Source organism: Bufo gargarizans, chromosome 7 (genome assembly GCF_014858855.1).
Source record: "Bufo gargarizans isolate SCDJY-AF-19 chromosome 7, ASM1485885v1, whole genome shotgun sequence".
In the NCBI taxonomy this organism is placed as follows: Eukaryota; Metazoa; Chordata; class Amphibia; order Anura; family Bufonidae; genus Bufo; species Bufo gargarizans.
Window position 1 is genome coordinate 97,131,866 of NC_058086.1, and position 16,568 is coordinate 97,148,433.

Genomic DNA, 16,568 nt, shown 5'->3' on the forward strand with positions numbered 1-16,568 from the left:
TTTGATATTAATTAGTTTTCTGGGTTCATTGAGAACATGGTTGTTGTTCAATAATAAAATTAATCCTCAAAAATACAACTTGCCTAATAATTCTGCACTCCCTGTATATCCATTTTGCCCCCTCTATATATATTCCATTTGTCGTATGTGTGTGTGTGTGTATGTGTATACATATATATATATATATATATATATATATATATATTCTCCATTTTTTTCCCCTCTGTAAAATATAAAACATTTTGGCTCCTGTGAAGGATTTCCTGCCATGCCAGGTGCCCCCCTGTGAGCTATGAAGCCAGCGGTGTGCACATAAAAAAAAATACTTACCTACTCTGAGAGTGAGACTGCTCTGCTCCCACCGTCTTGCTCTCGCTCACATAATTCCATCTTCCAGCGTGAATTGCAGGCCCGCGTCATCCTGTGAGACCCAGTGCAAGGTCACGGGTCTGGTCTGCATCACAGCAAGAAAGCGGCACCGGATGGGTGGAGGTGGGGCCAGGGGTGGTAGAGCTTCATATGTTACTAACTGCGAGTGCGCAGTGCTGTGCCGCCGGCCAGGACAGAGGCCGGGGCCCGACCGGTCATTTACCATTAAATAAAAATTTGAATCACTTGCGGCGGGGCTGCACCCTCTGTGACCGCAATCGTTACACCCCTGTTCGAACCTGATAATCTGCTTGTGTAAAGGTGCCACCAATCACGCAATGAACATCAAAATGCTTGTTCATCGGGTGATCAATCGTCCTCATACTGTGGAGATGATCGCTGCATGTAAATAAGCAGGCAGCTAACTGTTGGGAATCAGCACTTCTTTCCTGACAATGCTACTTTTTGGCACATGTAAACGCCCCTTTACAAACAGATCCACCATCGATCTACATTATAATTGATCAAATGGATATCCTGTATTCTTACTTATATGAATGATTCTGAAATATAGAAAATATATAATATAAATATATAAAACTCTTTAACAGAATGGAACTTTACAGTGCAATTGAGTGGGAAATTGGGTAGACTCCTTCTTCTGGGGGGTCTGGATTGTGGAGCCTTGGGGGAGAGCTGAAGGCAGATTACTATAAAATAAAGAGCACTAGTGCTAATTTGGAATCCAGTGAACTTTTAAGAATTGTTGTCCACTGGAGTGTGCCTAGCAAGTGACCAGATTATACATTGGCCTTGATTTCCTGATATTGTTTGTATAATAATTGTCAATTTTAAATGTTCCTGGTCTTACCATAATTTGAGGTAGACTGTTTCACAGATTTACAGTTCTTACGGAAAAGAAGTGTTGATGCCTCTAGACACTGAACTTTTTACATGGAACAGCTTTTCAACATATTTTGTTTGGATGGGCCATTTATACAGTCAGGTCCATAAATATTGGGACATACGCCACCACAATGGATTTGAAATGAAACAAACAAGAGGTGCTTTAACCGCTTGCCGCAACTGTAACGCCGAAAGGCGTCATCGCGGCGGCTCTCCCAGGCTACGCTAACGCCGATTGGCGTCATCTCGCGTGAGCCGAGATTTCCTGTGAACGCGCGCACACAGGCGCGCGCGCTCACAGGCACGCGCGCTCACAGGAACGGAAGGTAAGCGAGTGGATCTCCAGCCTGCCAGCGGCGATCGCTCGCTGGCAGGCTGGAGATCCGAATTTTTTAACCCCTAACAGGTATATTAGACGCTGTTTTCATAACAGCGTCTAATATACCTCCTACCTGGTCCTCTGGTGGTCCCTTTTGTTAGGATCGACCACCAGAGGACTCAGGTAGGTCAGTACAGTCGCACCAAACACTACACTACACCCCCCCCCCCCGTCACTTATTAACCCCTTATAAACCCCTGATCACCCCATATAAACTCCCTGATCACCCCCCTGTCATTGATCACCGCCCTGTCATTGATCACCCCCCCTGTCAGGCTCCGTTCAGACGTCCGTATGATTTTTACGGATCCACGGATACATGGATCGGATCCGCAAAAAGCATACGGACGTCTGAATGGAGCCTTACAGGGGGGTGATCAATGACAGGCGGGTGATCACCCATATACACTCCCTGATCACCCCCTGTCATTGATCACTTCCCTGTAAGGCTCCATTCAGACGTCCGCATGATTTTTACGGATCCATGGATACATGGATCGGATCCGCAAAACACATGCGGACGTCTGAATGGAGCCTTACAGGGGGTGATCAATGACAGGCGGGTGATCACCCATATACACTCCCTGATCACCCCCCTGTCATTGATAACCCCCCTGTAAGGCTCCATTCAGACGTCCGCATGCGTTTTGTGGATCCGATCCATGGATCCGTAAAAAATCATGCGGATGTCTGAATGGAGCCTTACAGGGGGGGTGATCAGTGACAGGGGGGTGATTACCCTGATCACCCCCTGTCATTGATAACCCCCCTGTAAGGCTCCATTCAGACGTCAGCATGCGTTTTGTGGATCCGATCCATGTATCCATGGATCCGTAAAAAATCATGCGGATGTCTGAATGGAGCCTTACAGGGGGGGTGATCAGTGACAGGGGGGTGATCACCCTGATTACCCTGATCACCCCCTGTCATTGATAACCCCCCTGTAAGGCTCCATTCAGACGTCAGCATGCGTTTTGTGGATCCGATCCATGTATCCATGTATCCGTAAAAAATCATGCGGATGTCTGAATGGAGCCTTACAGGGGGGGTGATCAATGACAGGGGGGTGATCAATGACAGGCGGGTGATCACCCATATACACTCCCTGATCACCCCCTGTCACTGATCACCCCCCCTGTAAGGCTCCATTCAGACATCCGCATGATTTTTTACGGATCCATGGATACATGGATCGGATCCACAAAACACATGCGGATGTCTGAATGGAGCCTTACAGGGGGGGTGATCAGTGACAGGGGGGTGATCACCCTGATTACCCTGATCACCCCCTGTCATTGATAACCCCCCTGTAAGGCTCCATTCAGACGTCCGCATGCGTTTTGTGGATCCGATCCATGTATCCATGGATCCGTAAAAAATCATGCGGATGTCTGAATGGAGCCTTACAGGGGGGGTGATCAGTGACAGGGGGGTGATCACCCTGATTACCCTGATCACCCCCTGTCATTGATAACCCCCCTGTAAGGCTCCATTCAGACGTCCGCATGCGTTTTGTGGATCCGATACATGTATCCATGGATCCGTAAAAAATCATGCGGATGTCTGAATGGAGCCTTACAGGGGGGGTGATCAGTGACAGGGGGGTGATCACCCTGATTACCCTGATCACCCCCTGTCATTGATAACCCCCCTGTAAGGCTCCATTCAGACGTCCGCATGCGTTCTGTGGATCCGATACATGTATCCATGGATCCGTAAAAAATCATGCGGATGTCTGAATGGAGCTTTACAGGGGGGTGATCAGTGACAGGGGGGTGATCACCCTGATTACCCTGATCACCCCCTGTCATTGATAACCCCCCTGTAAGGCTCCATTCAGACGTCCGCATGCGTTCTGTGGATCCGATACATGTATCCATGGATCCGTAAAAAATCATGCGGATGTCTGAATGGAGCCTTACAGGGGGGGTGATCAGTGACAGGGGGGTGATCAGGGAGTCTATATGGGTGATCACCCCCCTGTCATTGATCACCCCCCTGTCATTGATCACACCCCCCCCCCCCCCCCCCTGGTAAGGCTCCATTCAGACATTTTTTTTGGCACAAGTTAGCGGAAATTTTTTGTTTGTTTTTGTTTTTTCTTACAAAGTCTCATATTCCACTAACTTGTGTCAAAAAATAAAATCTCACATGGACGCACCATACCCCTCACGGAATCCAAATGCGTAAACATTTTTAGACATTTATATTCCAGACTTCTTCTCACGCTTTAGGGCCCCTAAAAAGCCAGGGCAGTATAAATACCCCACATGTGACCCCATTTCGGAAAGAAGACACCCCAAGGTATTCCGTGAGGGGCATATTGAGTCCATGAAAGATTGAAATTTTTGTCCTAAGTTAGCGGAAAGTGAGACTTTGTGAGGAAAAAAACAAAAAAAAAATCAATATCCGCTAACTTATGCAAAAAAAAAAAAAATTCTAGGAACTCGCCAGGCCCCTCATTGAATACCTTGGGGTGTCTTCTTTCCAAAGTGGGGTCACATGTGGGGTATTTATACTGCCCTGGCTTTTTAGGGGCCCGAAAGTGTGAGAAGAAGTCTGGGATCCAAATGTCTAAAAATGCCCTCCTAAAAGGAATTTGGGCCCCTTTGCGCATCTAGGCTGCAAAAAAGTGTCACACATGTGGTATCGCCGTACTCAGGAGAAGTTGGGGAATGTGTTTTGGGGTGTCATTTTACATATACCCATGCTGGGTGAGAAAAATATCTTGGTCAAATGCCAACTTTGTATAAAAAAATGGGAAAAGTTGTCTTTTGCCAAGATATTTTTCTCACCCAGCATGGGTATATGTAAAATGACACCCCAAAACACATTCCCCAACTTCTCCTGAGTACGGCGATACCACATGTGTGACACTTTTTTGCTGCCAAGGTGGGCAAAGGGGCACATATTGCAAAGTGCACCTTTCGGATTTCACCGGCCATTTTTTACAGATTTTGATTGCAAGGTACTTCTTACACATTTGGGCCCCTAAATTGCCAGTGCAGTATAACTACGCCACAAGTGACCCCATTTTGGAAAGAAGACACCCCAAGGTATTCCGTGAGGGGCACGGCGAGTTCCTAGAATTTTTTATTTTTTGTCACAAGTTAGCGGAAAATGATGATTTTTCTTTTTTTTTCTTTTTTCCTTACAAAGTCTCATATTCCACTAACTTGCGACAAAAAATAAAAAATTCTAGGAACTCGCCATGCCCCTCACGGAATACCTTGGGGTGTCTTCTTTCCAAAATGGGGTCACTTGTGGCGTAGTTATACTGCCCTGGCAATTTAGGGGCCCAAATGTGTGAGAAGAACTTTGCAATCAAAATGTGTAAAAAATGCCCTGCAAAATCCGAAAGGTGCACTTTGGAATATGTGCCCCTTTGCCCACCTTGGCAGCAAAAAAGTGTGACACATCTGGTATCGCCGTACTCAGGAGAAGTTGGGGAATGTGTTTTGGGGTGTCATTTTACATATACCCATGCTGGGTGACAAAAATATCTTGGTCAAATGCCAACTTTGTATAAAAAAATGGGAAAAGTTGTCTTTTGCCAAGATATTTCTCTCACCCAGCATGGGTATATGTAAAATGATACCCCAAAACACATTCCCCAACTTCTCCTGAGTACGGCGATACCAGATGTGTGACACTTTTTTGATGCCAAGGTGGGCAAAGGGGCACATATTCCAAAGTGCACCTTTCGGATTTCACCGGCCATTTTTTACACATTTTGATTGCAAAGTACTTCTCACACATTTGGGCCCCTAAATTGCCAGGGCAGTATAACTACGCCACAAGTGACCCCATTTTGGAAAGAAGACACCCCAAGGTATTCCGTGAGGGGCATGGCGAGTTCCTAGAATTTTTTATTTTTTGTCGCAAGTTAGTGGAATATGAGACTTTGTAAGGAAAAAAGATAAAAAATAAAAAATCATCATTTTCCGCTAACTTGTGACAAAAAATAAAAAATTCTAGGAACTCGCCATGCCCCTCACGGAATACCTTGGGGTGTCTTCTTTCCAAAATGGGGTCACTTGTGGCGTAGTTATACTGCCCTGGCAATTTAGGGGCCCAAATGTGTGAGAAGTACCTTGCAATCAAAATGTGTAAAAAATGGCCTGCAAAATCTGAAAGGTGCACTTTGGAATATGTGCCCCTTTGCCCACCTTGGCACCAAAAAGTGTCACACATGTGGTATCGCCGTACTCAGGAGAAGTTGGGGAATGTGTTTTGGGGTGTCATTTTACATATACCCATGCTGGGTGAGAGAAATATCTTGGCAAAAGACAACTTTTCCCATTTTTTTATACAAAGTTGGCATTTGACCAAGATATTTTTCTCACCCAGCATGGGTATATGTAAAATGACACCCCAAAACACATTCCCCAACTTCTCCTGAGTACGGCGATACCAGATGTGTCACACTTTTTTGCAGCCAAGGTGGGCAAAGGGGCACATATTCCAAAGTGCACCTTTTGGATTTCACCGGTCATTTTTTACACATTTTGATTGCAAAGTTCTTCTCACACATTTGGGCCCCTAAATTGCCAGGGCAGTATAACTACCCCACAAGTGACCCCATTTTGGAAAGAAGACACCCCAAGGTATTCCGTGAGGGGCATGGCAAGTTTTTAGAATTTTTTATTTTTTGTCGCAAGTTAGTGGAATATGAGACTTTGTAAGAAAAAAAAAAATAAAAAAAAATCATCATCATTTTCCGCTAACTTGTGACAAAAAATAAAAAGTTCTATGAACTCACTATGCCCATCAGCGAATACCTTAGGGTGTCTACTTTCCGAAATGGGGTCATTTGTGGGGGTTTTCTACTGTTTGGGCATTGTAGAACCTCAGGAAACATGACAGGTGCTCAGAAAGTCAGAGCTGTTTCAAAAAGCGGAAATTCACATTTTTGTACCATAGTTTGCAAATGCTATAACTTTTACCCAAACCATTTTTTTTTTGCCCAAACATTTTTTTTTATCAAAGACATGTAGAACAATAAATTTGGCGAAAAATGTATATATGGATGTCGTTTTTTTTGCAAAATTTTACAGCTGAAAGTGAAAAATGTCATTTTTTTGCAAAAAAATCGTTAAATTTCGATTAATAACAAAAAAAGTAAAAATGTCAGCGGCAATAAAATACCACCAAATGAAAGCTCCATTAGTGAGAAGAAAAGGAGGTAAAATTCATTTGGGTGGTAAGTTGCATGACCGAGCAATAAACCGCTAAAGTTGTGGAGTGCCGATTTGTAAAAAAGGGCCTGGTCACTAGGGGGGTATAAACCTGTGGTCCTTAAGTGGTTAACTGCAGACTGTCAGATTTAATTTGAGAGTATTTACATCCAAATCAGGTGAACAGTGAAGAAATTACAATAGTTTGCATATGTGCTTCCCACTTGTTAAGAGACCAAAAGTAATGGGACAGAATAATAATCATAAATCAAACTAACTTTTTAATACTTGGTTACAAATCCTTTGCAGTCAATTACAGCCTGAAGTCTGGAACGCTAGGTTTTATCCCTGGTGATGTTCTGCCAGGCCTCTACTGCAACTGTCTTCAGTTCCTGTTTGTTCTTGGGGCATTTTCTCTTCAGCTTTGTCTCCAGCAAGTAAAATGCATGCTCAATTGGATTCAGGTCAGGTGATTGACTTGGTTATTGCATAACATTCCACTTCTTGCCCTTAAAAAACTCTTTGGTTGCTTTTGCAGTATGCTTTGGGTCATTGTTCATCTGCACTGTGAAGCGTCGTCCAATGAGTTCTGAATATCTGTAAGGAATAAATCAAGGCAACTGGACGTACTGTAGATTTCTTGAAAATGTTTCACTCGTTCTTCCAACGAGCTTTCTCAATTCTGAGTGACTGTACAAGAATTCTCTGGGAATAAAAATGCAACTGAATCAACATCTGGTAATTTTACCCAGCATGGGGTAAGAGGTCATTATACCCAGCATGGAGTCAGTAGGTGATAAAGACTTCCCAGAAAAAAGGTGTCAAGACAGCATTGTATGTGGCAGACAATAGATGTCTAACCCCCCGCCTCTATTCAAGCTTGGCTTCTCCATTTTTATGTAGGTGGCCTCCTTCACACATCGTTTGTACCAATCGTCCTCCTTATCCAAAACACGTACTTGACTGTCTTCAAAGGTGTGACCTGTTTCTTTTAGATGCAAGTACATGGCTGAATCTTGACCAGAGGTTTTGGCTCTTCTATGCTGAGCCATATGCTGATGTAGTTGTTGTTTTGTTTCGCCGATATACAGTTCTGAGCATTGCTCATTGCACTGGACTGTGTACACAATGTTGTCCATCTTGTGTTTAGGCGTTGGGTCTTTTGGGTGAACCAGTTGTTGCCTCAGTGTGTTGCTGGGTTTAAAGCAGACAGGGATGTGATGTTTATTAAAAATCCTTTTGAGTTTCTCAGACACCCCAGCTACATATGGGATAACCATATTCTTGCGTCTGTCATGCTTCTCGCTCTCACTGGTAGTCTTGGTGCTCTTTCTTCTCCTTCCTTCTGTTTTGACAAAGGCCCAAACTGGATACCCACAAGTTTTAAGTGCCCCTCTGAGGTGTTTGAATTCCTTCACCTTGGCCTCTGTACTGGTGGGGATTTTCTCTGCCCGATGGTGTACAGTCTGGATGACTCCCAGTTTGTGGTCTAGAGGATGGTGGGAATCAAATAGCAAGTACTGGTCTGTGTGTGTTGGTTTTCGATAGACCTCTATTCCCAGCTTCCTTCCCTTTTCCACTATTATACGACAGTCCAGAAACACCAGTTTTTTTGTTCTGAATATCTTCCCGTGTGAAATTGATGTTATGATCCACTGAGTTGATGTGATCGGTGAAAGCCTGCAACTCTTGTTTATGAATTTTAACCCAAGTGTCATCCACATAGCTGAACCAATGACTCAGTGTAATTCCCTTGAAAGTGGTCAGGGCTTTCCTTTCTACTTCCTCCATATACAGGTTCGCTGCAATAGGTGAGACTGGCGATCCCATAGCACAGCCATGTTTTTGCTTGTAGAACTTGTCCTTATACTTGAAGTAGGTGGTACTCAGACAAAGGTCTAGTAAGGCACACACTTGGTCTGGGCTAAGTTCTGTTTTGCAGCCTAAGGTGTTGTCTAGTAGCAACTGTTTTCTGACTGTTTCAATTGCCTCTGTAGTGGGTATGCAGGTGAAGAGGGATGTAACATCATAGGAGACCATTGTTTCTTCTGTGTCCAATACCAAGTTCTGGATTTTGGTGGTGAAATCCTGAGAGTTCTGTATGTGATGTAGTGTGTTTCGAACCAAGGGCGCTAGGATTCTGGCTAGGTATGTTGGCACATTGTAGGTCACAGCATTGATGCTGCTGACAATTGGCCTGAGAGGGGTCCCGTCCTTATGTATCTTAGGAAGTCCATAAATACATGGAGGGGCTTCCCCAGGGTAGAGGCGATGATACATGGCCCGATCAATGATTTTGTCCTTGTCCTAGTTGTAGTAGTTCTATAACCTTCTTCTTGTAGCCAATGGTTGGGTCTCGTCTTAGGGCCTCATATGTGTTGTTATCATCCAGGAGTGTGGTCACCTTGGCATCGTAGTCAGATGTATTAAGTACAACCGTGCATCTTCCTTTATCCGCAGGCAGGATGGTGATGTTTGTGTCTTTCTTCAGGGATGTAACCGCCCTCCTTTCTTCTCTAGTCAAGTTTGAAGGAGGTGGTTTGGCACTGGCCAGTGCTGTAGACACTTTAAGGCGAAGTTGTTCAGCCTCATCCTGTGGTACTTTGTTGCTGTGGATTGAGGCCTCAGTGGCTGAAATAATATGAACTATTGGTATGGTTCTTGGTGTGATTGCAAAATTCAACCCTTTCGCAAGGACATCCATCTTAGGCTGAGAACCCAGTCTGAAAGATTCTGCACCCACTTCTCTTTGTTTTACACTGTCCTTGTTTCCTCCTTTCCCCTCCATGTCAGTTCCTCACTGGTATGGCTGTTTGCAGTTCGGGATAACAAAATGCAGAACTTGTTCTTCTGATTCTCCTTGCTCTTAGTGTGCTGAGCTAGCTGTGCATGTACTGTGACATCTGCTACTCTCCTCCATGTTTCAGCGTTGCTCTATTATCTGCCACATACAATGCTGTCTTGACACCTTTTTCTGGGAAGTCTTTATCACCTACTGACTCCAATTAGGATAATGGAATCAACACCTTTGACCCCATGCTGGGTATAATGACCTCTGACCCCATGCTGGGTATAATTACCAGATGTCGGTTCAGTTACATATTTATTCCCAGAGAATTCTTGTACAGTCACTCAGAATTGAGAAAGCTCGTTGGAAGAACGAGTGAAACGTTTTCAAGAAATCTACAGTACGTCCAGTTGCTTCGATTTATTCTTTACAGATATACCATGGCCTGGAAAAATGAGAACCTTCACAGACACAATGAGCTCTGAAGCATTTGGCTGAATATGAGCAGATAATATTGCCCAAAACACTTTTAAAATTCATCCTGCTGCTTTTGTCAGCAGTCACATCATCAATAAATACAAGAGAACTAAATTCCATTGGCTGCCATACATGCCCACGCCATAACACTACCACCACCATGCTTCACTAATGAGGTGGTATGGTTAGGATCATGAGCAGTTCCTTTCCTTCTCCATACTCTTCTCTTCCCATCACTCTGGTACAAGTTGATCTTGGTCTCATCTGTCCATAGGATGTTGTTCCAGATCTGTGAAGGCTTTTTTTAGATGTTGTTTGGCAAACTCTAATCTGGCCTTCCTGTTTTTGAGTCTCACCAATGGTTTACATCTTGTGGTGAACCCTCTGTATTCCCTATGGTGAAGTCTTCTCTTGATTGTTGACTTTGACACACATATACCTACCTCCTGGAGAGTGTTGTTGATCTGGCCAACTGTTGTGAAGGGTGTTTTCTTCACCAGGGAAAGAATTCTTCATGTAAACTCATCCACCACAGTTGTTTTCCGTAGTCTTCCGGGTCTTTTGGTGTTGCTGAGCTCACCGGTGCGTTCCTTCTTTTTAAGAATGTAACAATTGTTTTGGCCACGCCTAATGTTTTTGCTATCTCTCTGATGGGTTTGTTTTGATTTTTCAGCCTAATGATGGCTTGCTTCACTGATAGTGACAGCTCTTTGGATCTCATCTTGAGAGTTGACAGCAACAGATTCCAAATGCAAATAGCACACTTGAAATGAATCCTGGACCTTTTATCTGCTCGTTGTAATTGGGATAGTGAGGGAATAACACACACCTGGCCATGGAACAGGTGAGAAGCCAACTGTCCCAATACTTTTGGTCCCTTAACAAGTGGGAGGCACATATGCAAACTGTTGTAATTCTTACACCGTTCACCTGATTTGGATGTAAATACTCTCAAATTAAAACTGACAGTCTGCAGTTAAAGCACACCTTGTTCGTTTCATTTCAAAACCATTGTGGTGGCGTATAGAGCCAAAAATCTTAGAATTGTGTCGATGTCCCAATATTTATGGTCCTGACTGTATATTGATGTAGATTAAGCATGTCTCCCCTTAGACACTTATTCTGAAGATTAAATACATATAATTATTTTATTCTATCTTTCCGTATAACTAAGACGCTCCATGCCCCATGCTTTTTGCCTTTTCATAGGCGGCTTGCAGGGAAGCGGTCGGGACAGATTTTCCTCTCCTTATCCGGGAGCCGACACAACTCTGCATCGCTTCCCACTATGTCCTGACGCAGCTGATTGACATTGCATGCTGGAATATAACTTTTAATATTTATATATAAAACAGTTATTACACCCTTCTAATATATAGTAAATAATAAGAAAAAGAAAATCAGAATCTAAGGGCAGATTTAACTTGCACAATGTTTGCAATCTGGTTGATTGATGTTAGTAAGAATCTCCTGGGGGCAGTGGCCCTAATTCTGGCCCTAGTGTAGCAGCCCTGCCTAAATACGGAATAGCCGCCCCGATAGGGGCGATCCCGTCTCTCATGCCTCCTGGTGTCCCTAATTAACCCTCGCAAGGGGTGGATGCCTATGTACTAGGGGACCCTAGTGAGGACACCTAGGCTAATCTACACAACAAAACACAAAAAAGAATTAAATATATAAATACCCAAAATAGGTGACAAAAAACACCCTGTTACCAAGTGTGAACAAAAAAAAGGGTCAAATGTCCAATACCGTCCCTACGCGTTTTGCCTGGTTGATGTCTGGCTCATCAGGGGACATATTTGACAAAGAATATCTATCACCATATAAAGTTACGGATATTATTATACATATACGAGTTTATTCTCTTTTTAATTTAAAATTTTTCTCTTTAAAAATAGTCAGAGATAAATTGGAACATATAATAAGAATAAAGTAGGCCAATAGGTAGAAGACACTGATCAATCAGTTTGATAAGAAGCTATGATCAGTTACTGTTATCGAGAGATAATGAATGGGTAGGTGAAAAGGTCTCAATATTGATGAAAGGAGCCTAAAATCATTCACATATCTCGTGCTTCAAACTATGGCCAAACTGGGGTATACCAAATCCTATAGCTAGGTATATAGCCCAATTTTGTAGTAGGACAGTGCCTATACGTTTATACCAGGCCGAAAATATAAGATACAGGCAAATCGGACATCAATGGCATAACAGTATTTACTAATAAGTCAGCTCTAACAACTGATCCACATCAGTATGTATAGCGTCACCAATCAATATGCAACATTAGATGATATCACATATGACGCATTAGGTGGTATCAGATAATAGGATCGATAGTACTTGCATGCCCATTAGGTGGCTAGATAGATAGGCCGGTAGTGATGTCCGCAAGTCAGACTGCTAATGACTGTGATGGCATCATGATGACCCGGTGGTGTCCGTGGATAGGCGGCGAAGTTTTGACGGCGTTCCTGCCTTTTAAACTATTACTTCCGGGTACAGATCACATGAGAGGCCCACGTGGTGGCGGTGTCTGATGACGTCTGGCGCTGGTACGTAGTCCTCTGTGGGAGATGGAACAGATAGCGTCTGACATCAGACGCACCCACGTGACTACAGCGCCGATCATGTGATTTCTCTGCCGAGCCGATCACATGATTAGGTCAAGCCGGTGACATCCGATACTGGCCATTAAGAAGAGGCAGAGCAGAGACTAAGTTATCAGCCCGTTATATCTAAATAGATATCTTTCCAAATTGGGTACTATCATGTAATCCTATTTATATGTGGCTGTAAATAAAATATAATAGGACCTTTATAATAGTGCCCCATAGTCAGCGTTCTCTATATGTCTGCTCTGCCTCTTCTTAATGGCCAGTATAGGATGTCACCGGCATTTAACCCTCAATACTGTGGTTGTTTTTTGGCTATATCCTACATCAGGGTCAAGCTGTCACACCAAGTGCATTTAACCATCAATAATGTAGTTATTTTTTGGCCATATACTACATCAGGGGCAAGCTGAGCCTGTCACCAAGTGCATTTAACCATCAATAGTGTGGTTGCTCTTTGGCTACATCCTACATCAGGTTCAAGCTGTCACCAAGTGCATTTAACCATCAATAGTGTAGTTATTTTTTGGCCATATACTACATCAGGGGCAAGCTTAGCCTGTCACCAAGTGCATTTAACCATCAATAGTGTGGTTGTTTTTTGGCTATTTCCCACATCAGGGTCAAGCTGTCACACCAAGTGCATTTAACCCTCAATAGTGTGGTTGTTTTTTGGCTATATCCTACATCAGGGTGGAGCTGTCACACCAAGTGCATTTAACCATCAATAGTGTGGTTATTTTTTGGCCATATACTACATCAGGGGCAAGCTGAGCCTGTCACCAAGTGCATTTAACCATCAATAGTGTGGTTGTTCTTTGGCTATATCCTACATCAGAGAAAGACAAAAAACATGCAATGCGACAATTGACTGCAATATAAAGTACAAAATTGCATAATAATAACAAGTGCTACACTATAAGTGCGAGATACTTGGCAAATCGTTTTGTACAAAACTATCCGAGCACGTCTGCCAAGCGTCAAGGCGATCTCTGTTAGACGGGTTCCTACGCTAAATTCTGCCTGTTAGGTGCCATAACAGCTACCGTACACTTCAGGGAGTGTAGGTTCCACATTCCTGCATTGAATCTTACCTATTAGGTGCCAAGATGGCTACCATACACCAGGGAGTGCAGGTTACATCAGGTTGAAGCTGTCACCAAGTGCATTTAACCAACAATAGTGTGGTTATTTTTTGGCTATATCCTACATCAGGGGCTTGGCTGTGCTTGCTATTTTATTGAGGGGTGAAATACAATTGCCAAAATAGCAGTACCCTAAATCTGGTGTTTCAGCTGTGGCCAGCCAATTGTAATACTGTCTGCTGTCTGGCAAAGGATATATTTTTGTTCAGGGTTGAAATACAATTACCAAATTAGCAATTTCCTAAATTAGTGGTTTCTGCTGTATCAGGGCTACTTTAAATCTATTCATTAAAAGGGTATATAAGATTCAAGGTGCAGATAGGGTCATTCTCAATAACTTCACACACACACTACTGTGCATTTCCAAGTCTAATTCTGTCTGTAAACGTATACCTTTCACTCAGCGCCTACAAAATAGGCCTCAAATTTATATTCATCCAAATCTGTCATTATTGCTGTAGCTGGTCAAGTTATTTAGTGTCTGTCAAAGCACAGTTTTTGTTCAGGGTTGAAATACAATTCCCAATTTAGCAATTTCCTAATTTTGTGGTTTCTGCTGTATCAGACCTACTTTAAATCTATCCCTAAAAGGGTATATAAGATTCACGGTGCAGATAGGGTTATTCTCAATAACTTCACACACACGCTATTGTCCAATTCCAAGTCTAATTCTGTTCGTAAACGTATACCTGTCATCCAGCGCCTAAATACTAGGCCTCAAATATATATTCAGCTAAATCTGTTGTTACTGCTGTGCCTTTATTAGTGTAATACGGTACCTGATTAGATAGCCAGATAGTGTTAGGTTATGTAGAAGGATTGCGCTGCAGGAGAGAATTCCTTTATATAAATAGAAATTCCTTTAGTAGATCATCAATCAATGTGGTCATATGCAAACCTCACAATAGAACACCGGTATGGAAATCTGTTCTGAAATGAAAAAGCGCACTATGGTGTAGCAAATTCCAAATACTTAACGCACCATGCGAATAGATTATACTCACAGGATTTCTTGCGAGTAGATGCGTATAAAAATAGATGGTATCTTCAATAGAACTCTGTTGGAGGAAGAGAACTATAGTGTAGCATGTAGTTACACTTAACACGCTTGCTGTAAAATTATACTCACAGAATGTCCTTTGTGAGATGCATGGAAGAATATCTGCGCAGTCTTCACGGACGGCTGGGCAGGTGGAGCCGGCAAGGATCAAGACACTCGAGCAGGAAAATTCCAAATATCGATCCGACGGATAAAACACTTCTACACCTTGATGACAATAAACCACAGCTTCCCGAAAAGACTGGCAAGTAGGATGGATGCGCACCAAAGGGTCAGATAGAAATTGTTTAATAGGAAATAAAAATTACAGCTAAAAACCATAAAACTAAAGTCTCTGAAATGCCCGACCCGGGTTTCGCCGTGATGCTTCGTCTGGGGCGTTGATTGGTGATTGAATTCCACAGAGTTTAAATTAGCAGGAGACCTCCCTTGTGCCACGTCATGAACACATTCACAGGAGTGCAAGGTAAGAACAATTAAATACAAGCAGACACACATGAACAGAGAATGTATATAAAAAATTACACATAAAAATATAAAGAATATATATGGGGCAAGGTATTAGTGGCAAATATATTAAAAAAGACAGGCATTAACGTCACATTCAACATTCAATCCTTGAGGCTGAATGGTTCCTAGAAGGAACATCCATTCAACTTCTTTTTTGTTTATTAAGGAGATGAAGTCCCCTCCACGGGTAGGTGTGCGCACAAGTTCTAATCCAAAAAAGCGCAAACCTCTAGGGTTTTTGTTGTGGCAGATTTTAAAATGTAACGAGACACTGTGGGTCTCGAGACCTTTTTTAATATTACGTATGTGTTCCTGCACTCGAGTTTTCAGGCTGCGTGTAGTCCTGCCGACATATTGGAGGCCACAAGGGCACTCCAAAAGATAAATTACGCCAGCACTATTACAGGAAAATTGGCCCCTAATTTTCAAAGCAATGTCCTTGGTTTTAGTGGTTATAATGGTCTCCACAAACCTTTCTCGGTCTTTTTGGATACGGTTTTTGCAGGGTAAGCAAAAACCGCACCATGTGAACCTGCCTTTGTGTGTGCTAATGCGTTTTTTACTAGTAGCAAGATTTGCACTCCGGACCAATTTGTTAGTCAGATTGTCGGCTCTTGTAAAGACTACAGGAGGCCTAGCTGGTAAATCTTTACTAAGTACAGGATCGTTCTGAAGGATATGCCAGTTTTTACTGATCATATTTTTTATACAACCCATCTTTCTGTTATGAGTCAGAAATGTATATCTGAAATCCTTCTTATGTTCATTTTTATTATTAGTTGACTGAAAAGTGATATCAGTGCGTTTTTGTTCCACTTCCTCTTTACAATGATCCAAAAATTCAGTCTCATATCCCTTTTCCAGGAATCTGTTTTTGATCAATTGTCCTTGTTCTCTAAAGTCTTCTAACTTACTACAATTTTTCGAGATACGTTGGAACTGATTTTTAGGGATATTTTTTAGCCATGATGGATGATGGCAACTGTTCAACTCAATATACGTATTGACATGTATATACGTATATTGAGTTGAACAATTGCCATCATCCATCATGGCTAAAAAATATCTGTGGTTTATTGTCATCAAGGTGTAGAAGTGTTTTATCCGTCGGATCGATATTTGGAATTTTCCTGCTCGA

The 16,568-nt window shown here is 42.7% G+C and overlaps 1 pseudogene; it reads right to left on the minus strand.

Annotated features, from left to right (window-relative positions):
• Positions 1–16,568, minus strand: part of LOC122944178 — a 159,517-nt pseudogene that overhangs the window by 18,225 nt on the left and 124,724 nt on the right.